Source organism: Scleropages formosus, chromosome 6, assembly GCF_900964775.1.
Source record: "Scleropages formosus chromosome 6, fSclFor1.1, whole genome shotgun sequence".
NCBI classification, from domain to species: domain Eukaryota; kingdom Metazoa; phylum Chordata; class Actinopteri; order Osteoglossiformes; family Osteoglossidae; genus Scleropages; species Scleropages formosus.
This window is the reverse complement of record NC_041811.1, coordinates 25,666,199-25,680,860: the sequence shown is the minus strand read 5'-3', so window position 1 is coordinate 25,680,860 and position 14,662 is coordinate 25,666,199. Positions and strand designations below refer to the sequence as shown.

At 46.6% G+C, this 14,662-nt stretch overlaps 1 protein-coding gene across 3 annotated transcripts in view; it reads left to right on the top strand.

Annotated features, from left to right (window-relative positions):
* ctif (CBP80/20-dependent translation initiation factor) overlaps nt 1-14,662 on the top strand; it is a 107,672-nt gene that overhangs the window by 50,192 nt on the left and 42,818 nt on the right. The window lies entirely within an intron of this gene.

The window sequence follows — 14,662 nt, the reverse complement described above, 5'->3', positions numbered from 1 at the left end:
AAAGGGTCGCGACCGCCGGCGCTCGCTCTGGCCCCGGAGGTCTAAGTCCATCTCACCCTCCTTTTTCATACCGAGGAGGAGAGCAGGCAGTGAGGCTGCTTTCTGTCACCGCACCCCCCATGAGAACTCGGCGGGAACGTTTAATTGATGCTCTCCGCACAAATGCGCTCTGTCATTTCCCATAATTCATATGCGCACTGTTCCACTTTTAGTGAGCGCCGCGGAGCACGGAGGCGCCCTTATGTGGCCGAACGGGAGCGGAACAGTGGAGTGGATATGCGGGTGAAATGATGAATGAGGTGCTGTGGAAACGCAGCAGAAGACGCTGCGATGTCAGTCGAGTGCAGTTCAGCGCACTGCTGTCAGCGAACGCGGCGGAAGCACTGGTCACGTGACCGAGTTCACACGCGCCTCCTCCATCTGAAGCGTGTTTGGCGCCGCGGAGCGCAAACGTTGCAAGTTTTTGCTTTCGTTGATTGCTTTTAGAGTGAAATTTCCCCGAAATTTACATGTACATTTATTCATTATCAGACGCTTTTGTCCAAAGCGACGTACATCTCGGCAAAAGTACAATTTATGCGTTACATTAAGAGAGAGACATAGCTGCAGACATGTGACTCAAGTAAACCTAGTTTGTTACCTACCACTTTCTGCATCGAGGTTCATCGTTCAAGTAGGTGCATAAGACATAGGATAGACAAATCCCAATATCCTCCCACCGCTTTTTTTTTTCTTTTTAAATATTACAAGGTACACAAATAAGTACAATGCCAGAGTAGTGGCTGAATAAAGGTTGTACTGGGGATGCTTCTGGAGTTACGATGCGTGAACAGTTACACCGTAGATGATCTGAAGAGATCTTGGGCGAAGTGGATCTGGGAAAGGTGGGTTTTCAGACCCTTCTTGAAAAGAGACGGAGTTTCCGCAGTTCTGAGTGACGGGGGAAGGTCGTTCCGCCACAACGGACCCAGAACCGAGAACCTCCGAGCTTTGCCTTTCGTGCGCCGGTCCACCAGGCAAGCGGCTCTAAATGCTGAATGCTGTTCTATGAGCGAACAAACTGAAGATCTCGAATTCGCTGCTCTGTGGCTGTAGCCAAACACACATACGCGCAGATACAGATGTTCCCGGTACATGTGAAAGATTTATATAGAGAACTCCTTTACCGTGTGGAAGTGTGCTGCCCAAGGTTATGATGTATATTTTGGAGAGTAATTTCCACAGGCTTTAGTGAAGAGACTTTGAAGAACACTTCAGTTACTCTTAACTACATGGTACAAAAACTGTGTGCGTGTGTCAGTTTGACGACTATCTCATGCACGTTGATCACGGCACCCTGTCGATCTGAGAATTCGCCTCCCGGTGGAACCTCTAGAAGAGTTCTTGACCAGGGCGTGGAGTTTCCCGCAACGTTCTCAAGTTCTAAAGCGGCCGCTTATTTGCCGCGAGACGGAAAACAATGAGGTGACCGCCACTGGCTGACCCTCTTCGTAGGAGAGTCACGGAGGGCGCGTCCGACCCTAGGTGGGGGAAAAGATGAAGTCAAAAACAAACTGAATCGCAAAACGCCGTAGGCTCCGGCTCTTCGGCCCCTGGCCTACGTGCCTAAGATCAGGAGTCTCCCCGCACCCCCGGGCCGGAGAGAGATGAGTGCGCGCGCCCTGGGTCGGCTGGAAGCGTGGTGAAGCCGGGTGAGTCCTGGACTCCTCGACACCCCCCCCCCCCCACCCGGCAAACAGCAGAACAATTACGGGGTCAGCGTGGCGCGCCACCTCCTCCTACACCCTTTTCCTGCCATTGTGTCAAGTATGACTGACCAGCAAGGAACGTGCGCCAGGCGGAATGAGGAGCCCACAGACACAGACACACACACACACACACAGAGGCTGACAGATCTTCATATGGAGAAACCGTTACTCAACTGACAGTGTCATGTGTCCTGACCTCACTGAAAACAGTGTATTTCTGTCTGCTAAAAAGAAACCAAAATTGAGCACGTTCACGTACGGGCAGCTGCACCGTTGAGTGAGCGGCTGTGTGGCCGTTTGACAATTTCATTCTGGTCCGAGACTGCGAGGATTTATTAATATTCAGCATATATATAAAAAAAATTCTCCTTTATAGGTTGTATGATGACTGCAGAAAGCACTGTGGAAAACTTCACACTTCCCATCTGTTCATATGGCTCACAGCTCCTGGGGCATAAATATTCCACCAGCTTTATTCCAAGGACTCCAGTAAAGCGTGTGTCTGAAAAGGATGCTGTGTTCGTGTCAAGAGCTTTGCTGAATTCTGGAAACTTGCACAAGTGGAAGGAGATTGTTGGCATGTGCTTTCTCAGCTCGTCTTGTTACGTTGCGGTTCTGGGCACAGGTACGAGCGGAGGGGAACGAGCGCGAGTAGAGGATAACCTTCTCGTGCTGCCCAGCGCAGGACATCCTGAGTGTCCAACTTTTGGCTGCTTTTCCACTCTTGATTTATCAGCCTAGAAACAGCAAAACAAGAAGCCCATCATTCTTATTAACGTGATGTTTCATGGCAACGAAAAGTGTTCACATACTTCAAGAGCAGTCTTTGCAAATCCCCCATGGACACGCAGTAAGTACCATACCGTTGTAAGTCGCTTTGGAGAAAAGTGGCAGCTGAAGGAATAAACGTAAATGTTGAGCAACTCGGGGTTAAGGAGGCAGCAGGCAGTGTGTTAGTAAGGATACACACTTGGAGATGTAATGACAGCAGGTGGTGCGTATTGCATTTACATTTATTTATTACATTATTCATATATATATTATTGCTACCAGCTGTCCCATGTATATACCGATCAGCCAAGACATTCAAACCACCTGTCTGATGTTGTGTAGGTCCCCCTCATGCCTCCAAAACAGCTCTGACCCGTCGAGGCATGGACTCAACAAGACCTCTGAAGGTATCCTGTGGTATCTGGCACCAAGACATTAGCAGCAGATCCTTTAAGCCCTGTAAGTTGCGAGGTGGGATCTCCAGGCATCGGACTTGTTTTTTTCCAGCACATCCAACGGATGGTCGATCGGAATGAGATCTGGGGAATTTGGAGCCCAAGTCAACATCTTGAACTCTTTGTCATGTTCCTCAAACCATTCCTCAACAATCTTCGCAGTGTGGCAGGGCCACTGCCAGCAGGGAATACCGTTGCCATTAAGAGGTGTATGTGGTCTGCAACTATCTTTAGGTAGGTGGTATGTGTCAAAGTAACATCCACATGAATGCCAAGACCCAAGGTTTCCCCAGCAGAACGGTGGTGGACAGGGGTCAGCATCGGCACTCTGACCGGTCTGTGGGTACATAGCAAGCTGCGATGGACTGTGTGTTCTGACACCTTTCTATCATGGCCAGCATTAAGGTTTTCAGAAATTTTATGCTAGAGCAGCTCTTCTGTGGGATCGGACCAGACGGGCTAGTCTTTGCTCCCGACGCGCATCAGTGAGCCTTGGACGCCCATGAACCTGTCGCCAGTTCACCGGTCGTCCTTCCTTGGACCACTTTTGGTAGGTACTAACCGCTGCGTACCGGGAACACCTCACAAGCCCTGCCGTTTTGGAGATGCTCTGACCCAGTCATCTAGCGGTCACAATTTGGTCCTTGTCGAAGTCGCTCGGATCCTTACGCTTGCCCACTTTTCCAGCTTCCCACACATGAATTACAAGAACTGACTATTCACTTGCTGCCTAATATATCCCACCCCATGACAGGTGCCGTTGTAATCGGATAATCAGTGTTATTCACTTCATGTTTTTGCTGATCGGTGTATAAGGACACACACCAACATGCACACGCTATTCTCTTCCGTTAAATGTCGTATGAAATGTGTTTTTAATGTATCGGTCAGTTTTTAGGTTCTCGTTGTAACGGCCAAAATGTGGCCAAAAAATATTCCAAAGGAAGGTTTTGAACCATGGTGAAGAGCTCTTAGTACAGTCTGTACATGAAGGTAAACTTATTTGTAAAGCGCTTTGAGGAATTCTCAAGTCACGAGCTCTAATCATGCTTCACATGCTTCATACTTTTAATAATCTGTTGCTCTCTGCTTTGTTTCGAGGCTCTCAATTCTGCACGACATAATTAGAAACAAGAATTTCCTAATTAATCATTTCTAAACAAATTCTCCCAGCAGCACTGAAGAAAATGAGAATACGTTACCTTAACATCTGAAGTGCCGTTGCTAGGCAACGTGGCGGACGCACTCGTGGTAGAAGGCGAGGAGAAGGTGCTCCACAGAGCCTCGGAGGACGCGCTCAAGTTGCAGGATGCGACCCTCGTGCGAAGAAAGCGGACCCCGCTGGTGAAGGGAGTAGCAGGTTGCACTGTGGTTAAGGACCCGGTCTTGTAACGTGAAAGATGTCATTTCAAATCCCAAGAGGAGATCTGAATGAGTTCAGAAAAATATGAAGAAATTGATCAAATGAGTTCCGTTGTAAGGTGTACTGTCGCTCGTTGATGGTAATACATCCTTAGGGTTAAGAAAAAGAAAAAAAGCAGCTTTAAGTAGTTAGGATTAGAGTTTTGGTTTGTTGTCTACCATGGCCTGAAACTGAACACTGGTGACTAAGTGGGGCGTCGTGTGTGGCGCAAGCAGCCCACCGCTTCATTAATGTGTGATCTGGCACAGGTGGTGCTCAGATCAGCGCGCCGGACGTCACGCCTGGTGAAGAATTAAGAACAGAAAACACGGAGGAGACAATCTGTGCTGCTTGTTGAAAAAAGAACACTTTTTTTTTTTTCTTTTTTCTTTTTTTTTGACAGTGGTACATTTTGAGGGCAGATCATTAAATCACTCAGTTTTCGCAGCCAGCAAAATCCAAATTAGCGGCGCATTAGACGTCTGCCAGCGATCAGTGTGTCAGAAGGAAAGAACAAGTGACGGCTCTTTGGGCGAAGCGCAGGCAGTCCGCACAACCCTGTCGCCGTCGGGCCCTTATCGCTCTGAATGCTGATCTCACTCAGGAAAATGAGAGGAACAGGCTGCGCTTTGTTGAAAATTGCAGCCGTGCAGGTAACGCTTGTCGGATGTGACGGCAAGCGGATGAACTCCTTCGATCGATCATAGTAATGCATTTGGGACACTTCTCTGGTTCTTCTCCCAGGATGATGCTGGAACTCATGTTTGTTGGACTCAGGGTTTAGCTGAAGGACTAAATTCCAGACTTTAAAACTTTTTTTAAAGCAGCTCAACAGTAGATTTTAGACTAATTTTAAATGACGGAAAATAAATGTATATCCACAACTGCCGTGCCGTTATAGCTGTTTGAGTGATTCATTGCTTTCGCCATCTTGTTACTCATTACTCATTACACCCCAGACAGACTGTTACGCTCCTCCACCTCTTCCCACCTGGTGGTCCTGTGCCCAGAAGGTCCAAAATCAAAAACACAGCGGTTTTCGGTTTTGGCTGCAATGTGGTGGCGTGACCTCCCCCTCTCACTCAGAACTGCTGAATCCCCGTACATTCAAGAAGGGTCTCAAAACTCTCGTGTTTTAGATTCACTTCTCCACTGATCTCTTAAGTGCGTGATAAATGTGTACCTGTTTAATTTTTTTGTGTGTTTAACAATTTGTTGAATAATGAATGACCCTATATGCAGCTACTCGTGTGATGTACACTGGTTCATATGGTGGATTGTGACAAATTGACTGTACTTTAGAATCACACGTCTGAATCCAAATCTCTCCTTCTGTTGATATAATGCTCTCGTTGTATGTTTTCTCTGAGGTGCACGTCGCTTTCGGAGAAAAGCATCTGCTAAATGAATAAATGTAAATCAGCAGCACTCATGCTCTCACCAGACACAAGTTGTAAACATGGTTGAAGCGAGTTGAATGAAGCCAGTCCCATGCTCCTGTTTCCGTGCACTTCACTGCTTCCCGCCAGCTCGATGTGTGAACACGGGTCTCATTTGTCCCGGAACAGACACTTTACCAAATAGGTAAGTGAAGCAAATGCAATTTAAAAACTAAAAATGAAAGTCCCTAAGCTGTACCTTTGGAAATGGTGAACGCGACCTCTTATGGTGCAAGGAGCCAGCGTAAGAAGCCGGGCATCTCCGTAAATTCGCGTGTAGCTAACGGCCCCACCTGATGATCTGCACGTTCGGATTTTTGGTTTACTTTAGCGAAAGCGTCCGGCAGTTGAACCCAAAAGCTGGAACGGTGTGGGGAAGGTGTTTGGAAGAGCGAGGCATTTCGAGTAACGCCTTCGTGACCGACTGCTGTGGCCGAGACGCCGTGCGTCTCGCCGAAACCCGGTTCTTCACCAGTTGCTTGACAGATGTACGGTCCAGTCGAACAGCTGGTGTCTCAGATGCCTGTGATGTTTAATTTAGCTGTACGGGTAGAAATGTGTGGCACGTACGCTCTGGTGTACTGTGTTCCGAAGGTGTCCTTTGGTACGCTGCTGTTCTCCTCTTGTCTTGAAAATAATAGTTTCATATTTGGAGAGGAGAGCAAGGAAGAGCGTTGGGAGCACGTGCCACTGCGTGTGTTTGTACCTGTTGTCCCCTTGGATAGTTGTGTGGGTTAAACCTCATCCGAGGACAGCATGTTGATATTGCTTTATAAAGTCCTTTCTGACTTGCTTAACTGCAAAATAATTAGGAGAAATAATTAAATAGAAGCCATTGTCAAAACTGACCTGTGGATGTGAAGGATTTGGATCAGTTTTTGTTCCTGCAAGAAAGGCTTCTGTTCCATTTCGGTTTCCTCACGTAACATTGGCGCTTGGTTTGTTTTAAGTCGATCGAAACCAATGTCAACAATTGCGTTGTATGTTTAAAAAGAAAAAAGTATCAAGTCTTTCATTTTGGAACAGCATTAAAGAATTTGCTTATTTGTATATCTGACTTTAGCAGCTTAGCGAAAACTCCAGTGGTATAAAAGGAGAAGAAAAATCTCTGTCGTTTGATGAAAAATATATGTTTATTTTGGCAACGTTGGGAGCTTTTGGGTAATATCCAACAAAACCTAAACAAACAAGGAACGAACAATGGTTTGAATGTTTTGTGAACGTACCAAGTCCAACAGGATCATAACACAGAGGGGGTTAAAGGAAGTCACCTCAAACAACCGACTTCCACTTCCCTCTTTGTCACAGATCTTTCAACTCCCAACAACCAAGGTTCGGAAGCGCCGCTAACTATCCAGTCCTTTTTCGCGGTGGGCCGCTGCGCTTCCTGCGTCTCGTGTGGAATTTATATTGACCTCGGTGACCACCACGGGGCCGGACGGGGACAGCAGGCGCTCGTGCGCACAGTCCTTGAACGTGGGACATGTCAAGTCCTCCCATTAACAAGGTGCTCGATGGCTGGCTTAGGAATTCCAGCAATGTCCGTCTAGCCTCCGCATTGTCCCCACTCCTTTTTAGTCCATCTGCGCCAGTTTCTGGTCAAAACAAGGCTTCGCCTCTCACTTATGTGATGAGAGCAAGGTGATAACTTTACCGTTTGCGCACTGAGGATTGTTGTTTGGGCGGCAGACGGCGAAGTGATTCGAGCTGCTCTTACCCAGGCTCAAAGTCTACCTCTTGCTGTAGTACCGGTTGAGTCAGACACTTGCGTGGAAAGCTCACGTTGTAAGTCTTTGGAGAAAAGCATCCGCTAAGGAAGTGTACGTGTTGCTCTCGTTCACCAGCGACGAATGAATTGAGGGTGGTTCCTTGTTTTTATTTATTGATTAAGTCATGTGACCTCACCTGTGACTCATCAGGTGCCGCCACCCTGGCTCTTAGCGATTGACCTGTTTTAACGTTAAAACCCGGTCTGTCAAGGCTTGGCGTCTCTGGCGCAGCCCCTTCCCAGCCTCCTGGAACGCAGCCCACGCGCGTCTGGGAAAGGAGCGCCTCGCGGTGCCGTACGTGAGCTTCCTGGCCGGGCCTTCCGCACAGGCCCGGCGTCACGTCCACAGGCGACGTGGGGCTCGGGCTCGCTTTCCAGGTGAAAGGGCAGCGTCGGCGCGGACGTGCCGTGCTCTTAGTCCTTTGAGTATTTGGGAGGCTGGTGAAGACCCTGACAAAGTTTCCCCCCCCCACAAAGCCAGGAGGAGAGGTGCAACCCGTAACGCTCGCGGTGGCTGAAATACAGTTCATACTGCGTATCAGAATAAGCACAAGAAAAAGGGCGGGTGCTTCTCAATAGTGCACTCGGCGTCATTCTGTTTTTCCACTTCTAGAATTTAGCAAGTTAATGTTGCTTCTTAAAAAAAAAAAAAAAAAAAGCCGTACGTTACTGTCAATATTCCGTTGGAAAAATTAAGAGAAAAGAGGCGCTGTCTGGCACAGCGACTAAGAGGAATGACCGAATGATGCCAAACGCATTGTTGAGAAGCACTCGCCCGTTTCCTTGTGGTAGAGCACCTACAGGTGTTTATTCTGATAGAGATCAAAATCCAGAGTTGAAGGTAAAGGGGGGGGGGGGAACAATCAAGTGGCTTCTTGAGCAAAGTTAATCCAGCAAACTGGATGTGTTCACGAAGACGCGTGAGATGAGCTTTGTTGTTCCGGAGTTCGTTTCTGCTTTGCATTGTCCTCTTCTGTAATTCCAGGTCTTCTGAAGCCTGTAGGTGTGCCCCATGGGTTCCCATGGCAAATGAGCCTTCTTAATATCAGTGTTAACCCTCTTATTATTATCCCATTTGAGGTTCTGCTTGTGTGAAACTGAATTATCTTAATGGCCTATCAGCGCCTGTGGGCTGTTGAAGATGTGCGGCAGTTTGGCGCTCCTGTCAAGGGGAAGGGCAAGATGCCCAAGAGCGCATTCTTCAGTCTGACAGCCCGCTATTCTTTCATCACTCATTTATGTGTCGCTGCAGAAAGCTGTTTCGTGTGTCTCAAATAAGCGCCGAATTGCACGTTGCGGTTAGGGTCTCTAATGTTGACCGTCTCATTAGCTTCTTTATTCTTGGTGTTTTTACCGTATGATTACGGATTGATCCTGGGAAAATTAATTTTTGGCCCAGTTTGGTAATTTAGCAAAGCTGCAGCAGCTGTGGGTGGTTAGACATAAACCACACCAGTATCTTAATATATTTAGACAAGGTTATTGTAGCAGATTGCACGTTATTGCACCTAATTGCATGTAATGGATTTAAGCTGTTTAAGATAAATGATTTGATTTAAGCATCAACAAAGTTTTGTCCCTTTTAAAACGGCAAGGGCTGGTTTTCCAGACACAGATGAAGTTAGACTCGATCTAAATTTCGTTCTCATCGCGGCTTGTCCGTCGGAATCATCGTTTCAGTCCGGACAACGGTTAACGCGTGACCGGAAAAACGGGCCACGAGAGCCGAGGCGATTAAATTTTTCCGAAATGTGCGTAATTATTTCGTATTACGATTTATAACGACTCGTAACGTTTCATTAGTTTCTGTACGCGGTGGCCTTGGAAGTCAGTAGCGGCACCCCCTAACTGCTTAACGTTCATATGTATGGCAGTCAGAAAATGGGGATATTAGGTGGTTAAAGCTGTTTCACAGTTTACCAAAAAATCTCCCTGGGGAAAAACAAATGTAGCGTCCTTTTCGCACATATGTAAATATTGTCTCAGCTTTGACAACTGAATAAATATTCTGGAATTTAGAGTCATCATGTGGTTACAATTATGACCCAGAATTACAGCTAATGAGTTCCTTGAGGGGAAGAACAGTAGCTAAATCAAACAATCCGGTCCCGCCTGCTCCCGTGTCTTTCGGTTAATCCCCTTATGACTGTGCTCCTGACCTACTCGATGCTTATGCAAATACGACTGGTACAGTGGTGATGTGAGCTCTTTAGTGATGCATTTGAACTTCGAAGCACGAAAGCTTTGCCAGGTTCCATATAATTGTAAGAGTGATATTGGGATTCTTGTATTAAACCCTGTTTTTCGTCCTCCTCCTTTTGTACCACGAGCTCTTGGCTATCAGTGTGCTGATGAACCAAGTATTGCGATGGCAATCTGGATCAGTACCAGAAGAGCTTGCTCCTGCAAACAACGTTCGGCGATTACCGGAGGGCAGGCGGAAACGGGCCGCAAAGCACGCCTTTCGACACGCGGGCTTCCCGGCGTCCCTGGAGCTGGGCTCCCTGTGCGTGCGCGCGGCCTGCCCGCTGGGGTGGCGCCATACGTCAAACACGCTTGTTAAGATGCCATGCAGAGCGCAGGATCCGCTCCCACATCTGTGTTCAATCTGCGCGGCCCAATCAGGGCAGTTGCCGGGCCCTCCTGGAAAAAGTGAGTAAGGCTCACAGGGTGTTTTGGAAGGAAGGACGGAACATTCGCAGCGCCCGGCGCCAGCGGCTCCTCGGTCCTCGGCCTTATATGTGTAGCCCAAGCCCTCGCAGTTACAGGTACCGTAGTCGCTGTGCTCTCCGAGTCATTCCGGCAGAGTGGGTGTATTGGTGTGTCCGGGCGTTGTGCTCTTTCGCTCTTTCTGTTGCATCGATTTTAGATGCCCAGGAACTACTATAGATCTGCTCTCGTGTTTCTTAGGGTGTCTGTGTTCCAAGTTATTTTTCCACCACAAAAGTAGTACTAAATCTCAAGACACTGGGTTTCAAACTTGATGAGCTGTAGGAGAGTAAATGTTGAACGTTCACATTTATTCATTTAGCACATTCTTTACTCCTAAGCGACGTACAGTGACACTAAGTAGTAATTTGGCTCTCGCCTTCATGTTGCACCGAGCTCGGTACAATTAGTCATTTATTTATGCAGCAGATCAGCATAACGCACATGTACATTAAGGGCAATTTTTAGATTCCTCAGTTCACCTGAAACACATGTCTTTGGACTGTGTGAAGAAACCAGAGCACCCGGAAGAAAGCCCTGTGAACATGGGGAGGATGCGCAAACTCCGCACAGAATGAACTGGATTCATTGTGAGGCACCAGAGCTACCTGCTGCACCACTGTGCTCCTCAAAACAGGCGGCTAAACCCAGATGTGCCATTTGGCTGCATGACCTTTATTGATTGTTTCCCTTCTAATAACACCCCTGTTTACATGATCTTTACAGGGCAGCGGATAGTAATTGTAGTAATTGGTGCAGTCGTGGAACCGAGTGGTTGCAGCCAAAGTCCTCAGCCGTTGTTCCCCTGGTCGCTGTGATTAACTTGAATTACTTCAATAAATAAATCCAACTGAATAAATACTGGTCTGTATTAAAATGTCATCTTTGCACAACGGTAATAATAATAAGCCTTAGAAAATTCTCTTTATAGATGGCACAAAAGAAGTCTGTCTCAAGAATTTTAGATTAACACGAAATTGAATAATTAGCATGAAATGATATTCTCACGAGAATCTGTTCGGTTTTGTCAAATTAATTTCCTCCTCCGAACGCCTGAAAACTAGTGTTATCTTGAAAAACTTATTCAGTTGTGATAACAAGAGACAACGAGCATCCATACTACTTTCATTACGACTATCGTGTTGCTGTAGTAACTCGGGGCCATGCGTCTGGCTCCCGTCACTGCCGCTTTCATCCGTGTGTGCATTTTTAATTTATTCTTCAGGTTATCATAATGAAATGTCACAGTGATTGCAGGTTATTTGAGGAGTACCGCTAAACTGCCAAGCTCTCACTCTTGCACTAAGAAGCCCTGAGGGTGTTGCTGCATTTCTCACAGCCTTGTTTTAACATTTGTGATGTGCACTCCGGGCTCCTCCTTCATACATGTTGCACCGGTATTGACCCGTATGACCCTCTGCTCTGCTCTGCGATGGGATGTGGCCTAATCTCTCCAAGGTTTCTGCAGGAATTTTGGTGATGGATTGTTTCCTCTCATTAAGGATCCAATATTTATTTATTTATTTATTTATTTATTTATTAATTGAATTTTTTTTTTTTTTTTTTCTTTCAGTTTTCTTTAGAAAAATGTTAGCAGGCAGGATAGGAGGTCAACAAGAACAGCTGTAGCCTCGCCACTCCGGGGCGGTTGGTTCCAATCCACATCCAGCTCTGTTGACTTTGAATTTTCTGCCCCGGCTGTGAATGACTGTTCCTGCACAATTCCTGCAACGTTTTAAAGACGAGACTCTTCAGGCTGATTTCTTTTAGTCATTCAGTCGAATCTGGCTCTTCCTGAACGCGCGGGCGTTAAAGCTCTCTCAGCGGCCCTTCGGGTTGATGAGACGACTCTAAATCGCCTTGCGTTTGTTGACCGTAAGTCGATATGCGTATGTGCGAATGCTTCGTGATGGCCTGACATTTCGTCAAGGTTGTACCCTGCCTTAGGCGTCTTGGCCATCATTTACTCTCTCTCACACACACTCTGTCTGAACCGCCTGTCCCATTCGGGGTGGCAGGGAGTTGGAACCTAACCCAGCAACACAGGGCGCAAGGCTGGAGGGGCAGGGGACACACCCAGGACGGGACTCCAGTCCATCACAAGGCACCCTAAGCGGGACTCAAACCCCAGACTCACCGGAGAGCAGGTCCCGGTCCAACCCACTGCGCCACCGCACCCCCCCAGCCATCATTTACTGTTAAATTTAATTATCTATGTCCAGACTTTCTCATTCGCAGGCATGGTGCTTATCAAGAGTCTAATAGTACGCGGTCCTCTCGTATTACAAACAGACTAGTTAAAAACTTTTCAAAAGTACATTTTCCCCACGTCTTATATTTCATAGCATCTTTTCCCCATTTCTCTTTAGAAAAGTGTCTGTGGAAGAGCGACGGGAACCTGTTTCTGTGCTTGCAGCAATAGGTGGCAGTAAAACGCATCCGAACAGAACAGGAGTTTTGTCAGTTTTGATCGGAAGCTAGATGAGGAGCGTTACATTTTCAGGAAAAATTGGTCAACAGTCAACACTGAATAGGAATTTGCGGAGTCACAATATTTCTGTTTTCAGTCATTCAATTTCAGTCATTCTAAAACAGTTAGACAGTTAATTTTAAATTACTGTTAGTAACTATTTAGAAACTGCATACTGTTAGTTTTTATTTAAATGTGCCTCAAAGATGAGAAAATATTAAAATAAAGTCTTACAAAGCATTTTTTTTTTAAATTTATCACAGTAATATACAAGTTTTTTTTTTTTTTTTTTTTTTTTTTACGGAACCTGGTCTGTAAATAAATTGAGGGGCATTTGCATTATTTGTAATGTATTATTTTGATGTTTGTATTACTGTTTCATTGTGACTTTGGGAGTGTGTTATTTTGCAAACATCAGTAATATAAATATGACATTTGCCACGTTTTGTACGTTGCACCACAGTTGCACTTCTGTCTTGTACTAGCTGGAGAACAAAAGTATCTCAAGCAGCGTCCTTATCCTTCATGTTTGGGAGAGCAGTGCTCCGCAAGCCTTGGAGCGCCGATGATTTCGGTTGACTGGGAACTGGAGTAAAATCTTGGCGTCTGTGAAAAAGCAGGACAAGTTTTATACTGTTGATAGTGGCGGCTGGCGGTTTGAGAAAAGCAGTCTTTTCGTCCACCCCCATCTCCCTTCCTAATGCTAGTTGTAAGCAAACAGTGCAGCTGTAGCCATGGCAACCAGGGTTCTCAGCTTACAGACACCGAACCTGACCCCTCTTATTTAAATTGAAAAAGTGTTCTGTCCTTCGAAGGCCACAGATCTACCGTCGGAATTCAGTCTTGATTTCTTGCTGTGTTTGGGGCTGGAAATGCTCGTAAATTCTTACTCCCTTAATTTTACTGGCCTGCCTCTCGTTATATCTGGAAAAGTCAAGCGGCGTTAGCCTTCCGTTCAAAGAGCATGGGGGGAAGGAGAACATTGTACTCGCAGCCTGGTCTCTAAATAAAGGTCAGCGGAGGAGGCCCGTTTTGTGTGACACCGGTGTGCCAGACGACGCGTTCCAGCTGAGAGGGCTGCCTTGGCACTGGCGGAGCATGAGTAAGATGAGAAAGACGAGTAAGATGATCGAGGCGCTAGACATCTTGTGTTTGACCACATGTGTTGGTAGTACGTGTCAGAGCACTTGAGCTGTTGTTTTCTTCTCCCAGAAACCTTTATCCTGTACAAATATCAATGAATTCATGTTTTGCTGCTTACCTATTACTGTTTCAAAATAGATGCATTTTTACTGCCGGGTTTTTCACCGGAGCGCTTTGGGTTAAATGCCACGCGTAAGGGCACTGCGGCAGGGCCCCTGCTTGGACGCGGTCTGGCAATGTTTCAAGGCCACGTCCTTAACTACTTGTGATGCCTGTCGTGATTAACTGTACATACTCTTATTTATGAAGCACTGCAGATTGTCCATTGTTCACACACGTGAAATTATAGGAACACAATGCTGGTACTGTATGTTGCTGCTAAGCCATTTACCGGTTTCCTCTTAAAGGAGTTTCCTGCACTTAATTACCCGGTCCCATATCTGTATGAAGTAATATCAACAAATAAAAGCATTCAGATGTTGTCCATGGACAAATTTTGCTTGCTAGATGATGTGTAACTTTCATATTTTGCCCGATGGGCATTTGCATGCAAAGTTAGGTAATCTGACTTCAGTCTATGGGGGAAAAAAACACATGGTGATTTGTATCTGTTGGTTTTTTTCTTCCTCTGCGATGGACTGACCTCCTGTCCAGGGTGTGCTCCCTGCCCCTTCAGCCTTGTACCCAATGTCTCCGGGATAGGCTCCGGCTCACCGCGACCTTGCTCAGGACAAGCGGTTCTTGAAATCGGTTGGTT